This window comes from Physeter macrocephalus, chromosome 12, assembly GCF_002837175.3.
Source record: "Physeter macrocephalus isolate SW-GA chromosome 12, ASM283717v5, whole genome shotgun sequence".
NCBI classification, from domain to species: Eukaryota; Metazoa; Chordata; class Mammalia; order Artiodactyla; family Physeteridae; genus Physeter; species Physeter macrocephalus.
The window spans coordinates 77,435,879-77,440,189 of record NC_041225.1 but is presented as its reverse complement, the minus strand read 5'-3'; positions in this window follow the sequence as shown (position 1 = coordinate 77,440,189).

Below are 4,311 nucleotides of genomic sequence, written 5' to 3'. Positions count from 1 at the left end.
GAGGGGGTGATCAGTTCCCCTTGACGCTGGTGCCAGCCGGCCTCTCTCCCAGGGCTTAATAATTCAGGCCTCTCAACCTAGTGGGCCCCAGGCCTGCACCCAGGCTGCGAGCTGAGGCTGTGGTGTCTGTTACCCTGGCTGCCTCTTGCACAAGATCCCGAAGGCTGCTTCCCCCAACTCTGAGCTTATCGGGGGCGGGTAGGTATCAGGCCAACACGGTCACTGATAAGACCCACCCACCAGCCTGAGTTGTCCTGACTGACCTTCAGCCTTAGTCTCAGCTCCTGCCCTGCTGGCCCCTGGGGGCTGTCCCAGAGCTCTGGTTACTGGTCTCAGGCAGCCACTCAACCCCTCCCCTGGGAGGTTGGAATCACACCCCACTGGACACAGTTCAGAGAAGGGATGTTCTCATTACCTTCCCTCCTCCCTGCCCATCTCCTCAGCTCCACCGCCCCCCCGGCCCGCCGCCTTACTCCCCTGCGCCAGCCTCAATCCCAGCCCCTCCATTTCCAGACCCGAACTCACTGCTGTGCGGGGGGACCTGCATGGCAGACGGCAGGACTCTGGCCCTCCCCTCACTTGAGACACCAGACTCTGTTCTGCAACTGTCGAGAAAGACCGCAGACCACTGATGTGAGGGTGAGGGGTGATGGTTCTGTGGCCTGAGCCTGTGGGCCAGCAGGGAGGGACCCTGCGGACGTCAATCCCTCCGAGGAGGGCAGAGGCAGGGGTGGGTTCCTGGCATTCCTGTCAGACACCTGAGGCAGGAAAAGTGGCCACTGAAAGAGCTTCCACCCCAGACACAGGCTGGGGCAGAGGGTCCATTACTGACCCGGGTGCTGGGCCTCCCACCATGCACTAAGGACAAGCAGGGATCTGAACAGAGCAGAGGGGGAGGATTCCTGGGGGTGGAACTTTTCACAGGGAGCTGAAATGGGGCTGTTGCTATAGCAGCCACAAAAACAACCAGCTCACGTGGACTGGGTAAGAAGCCTTCTGCCTGGGCCCGTGTAGTCGCCAGCAGAGGTCCTGGCAGGGGCAGTTCAGGGCTTGCAGAGAAATCAGGAAAGGCCTAGAAGACAGCCAGGAGGAATGTGGGAATGCAGAGGAGACGGGGGTCCATAGCGGACCCCAGAGAGCCTCGTCTCTCTCAGACAGCAGGAGCCGTCTCAGTGGGGCTGAAAGTTTCTGCACCTCTTTGGTGAGGGACAGCAGAGCACTGCTTTGCTGACTTCGGCAACCAGACAGAACCTGCTGGCTGAGAGGCAGGGAAAACACCTCTTGCACAACCTTAGTTCATGGTTGAAGTTTTGGAATGCCACAGCAGGCCACTGATTCTTAATAAGATCCCTTTGATCTGAGGCTGCTCCACAGTTGATCTTATCACTAAGCCTCCTTTGCACAGAGCAGCGGGGTGCCAGGCCTGGGCTGGTCCTTCACATCCTCACCATAGCCTTGTGACCTGGGAATTAGCACCCTGAGACAACAGAGACTCCAAGGTCAAGTTACAATTCCCAAAATATCTGTGCCCATCTTGAGTTTCCGCCAAGCATGTTTTGGACCCAAATGTAGGTTGTCACATTTCCATTCCATTCATATGAAAGGTCCAGAAAAGGCAAATCTATAGAGACAGAACATAGATTGGTGTTTGCCTAGGGCTGGGGGAGGATTGAAAGGATGGGGACCTAAAAGGTCCAGGATTTCTTTTTTGGATGAAAATGGTCTAAAATTGATTGTGAAGATGGCTGCACAACTCTGTGAATATAATAAAAGCCATGAATTGTATAGTTTAGATGGGTGAGTTGTATGGTATGTGAATGATACCTCCATAAGCTGTCAGAAAAATATAATTTTGGCATATTTTGACTCACAAGATGATCTGTCATTTGGCAAATGGGGTCTGCATCCAGCCTCAGGTCAGCTGTCCCTCTGACCAGCACCCCTCCTCAAATGCATTTCAAAAGCTCCTGGTACAAAGGGCTGTTGTCACTCACCCTCTCCCTTCCTCCCTGTATTCATGGCTGTCACACGAGCCTCAGCTGCAGCAGGGCCCCACTGAGCTCCATCTGACGCTGCCGCTGTGTTTACTCAGGTGGAGGTTACAAAGGCCCGACTGGCATCCGACCTGCCTGTGCTGCCTGTGAGCCTGGAAGGGGAGTGAGCTGTTTGGGTCATCAAGAACATGAAAGGAAGAGAGGAGCAGAGGCTCCAGATGGAGGGAGGACAAAACTGTGGAAGACTCCCTTGCACCCGCCCCCCCCAGACTCGACACCCAGAGCTGTGGGCTTGCGCTAGGCTGCTGGTAAAATAAGGCCTTCGTTTCCAAAGAAAAGTCAACAGGGGATCTCTCAACGCTGCACATGCTCCCGTCTCAGGGTTGGTGCCAAGGCCTTTGCATGGTCTTCCTAGAGGATAGTGTGCCTTAAGATATTGATTGCCTTCACTGGTGGGGGCCTGGGATGGCCGCAGCTCCTGGGCAGGTGACCTCAGCTTGTCAACAACCTGGGCCAGGGCTCCAAATTTCCTCCAGTTCACCAGAGCGAGCTGGGTTGTACCAAGAGGTAAAGATGGTTGGGTGAAATGGTTGCCTAGATGGGGGATTCTCAAAGGCTGGTCCCAGGACCAGGCAGCATCAGCATCACCCGGGAACTTGTTAGGAGTGCAAACTCTCAGGCCATCCCAGACCAATCAAATTGGAAACTCCAGGAATTGGGCCTGGCAATCTGTGTTTTAACAAGCCATCCAGGGGAGTCTGATGTGCATTAAAGTTTGAGAACCATGGTATAGATTCCAAGGTCCATGAGGCAGAGGCTGTGCCTTATTCTGGTGTGTATCTTCAGCTCCTAGCCAAGTCTGCTGGTATATAGTAAACAATCATGGACAGTTTATTGAATGAATGGTTTAGCTCCACTTGTCACTAACTGCTTCTCTCCAACCAGGTGCCAACCAGGACATTTGCAAGCTGATAAAAAGAGAAGGGTGTGGGTATATCTGATAATTTGCTCCAGCTTCTTGTTGGCTCAGTTTGGTCTCTGAATTATTAAGCAGGATTCTCAGCCCATTTCACGTTTTCTTTTTACAGATAAGGCCTTGGCTCTTTGACAATTTTTTTTTCTAATCTCCAGAAACAAAAACACTTTCCATTTGATTTCAGAACCAAGCTCTCCTGCTACATTATCCTGACTCTGAAAGAAAAGGAGGATGCAGCTGGAAGGATGTTTTTACCTTTTCAAGTTAAAATGTACCCATATTATTATACATCTGGTCCCAGGAGAACCAAGAAATAGAGACCAAGCATTTCTTAGAAGTCCTGGAGTGGGCAGGTTACACACAAGGAACAGATCTGCTTCCCTTTACTGCTCAGTTGGTGGCCAAAGGGTGGGTGGGGTTCCATGCCTTCCCTCATCTGATTCTGAATTACCAGCCGACTTTCCGATTCTCTGGTCCTGCTACCTCCCTCTAATGCTCCAAAGCCCAGATTTCTCTGGGTGCAGACCTTCTGAAACTACCCATTTTGTCACCCAACCCAGTTCCCTTTCTCCTAAACCACATGTATTTCAACTGGAAAGATGCTGGCCTCAGACAGGTCGGGCACAGTGCCAGGACGCTGAGATGCTGTCTGTTTCCAGAGCTGTGGCTACCTGCCATTGGCCTTACCCTTGCGAGGTTGCCACACTCAATTGACATGCACTGACCACTGTCTGGGGCCATCTAACCTCCACCGGACATCCAGCACCTTCTCTTCTTTGTAGACAGGACCCCTGCAGCAGTGTGTAACGGAGCAACCAGGTTGAGAAACTAACTTGCCCTTGTTTTCTGTCAGCTAAAGGCTCATAATGAACAATTAAAGCATCCCCCTTCTTCCTAATGGATAACCAGGGCTGAAGTCCTGGGCCTTGAGTTCCCCTTGCCCAGAGAGGTGAGCCTTTGTTCTTATCAAGTAGTTAAAGAGCTGGTGGGAGGACTTGGCAGGTAGCTGGAGAGGGGAACAGCTCAGAGTGCAGGAAAGGAAGAGGAGCCTGAGTCATCCACCCTCAAAGGTCTCCTGACTCATAGAGATCAGCACCTCAGGAGTGGTGGTGCCCTGAGGATGAGAGAGAGTGGCACTGGCGGGGGTGGCCTGAGACTAAGAGGAGGAGCCATGAGCCTAGAAGAGATGGTGACAGCTGTGGTAAGAGAGCACTAGGAGAAGCCACCAATGCTGGACTGAAGACAGGGACTCTTCCCAAGCCTGTGCAAGCCTACAGTTCCTCTGCATGCCCACAGGCTGTGGGGACTTGAGGGCAGTGGAATGGAGTAGGAGAAGAAGGA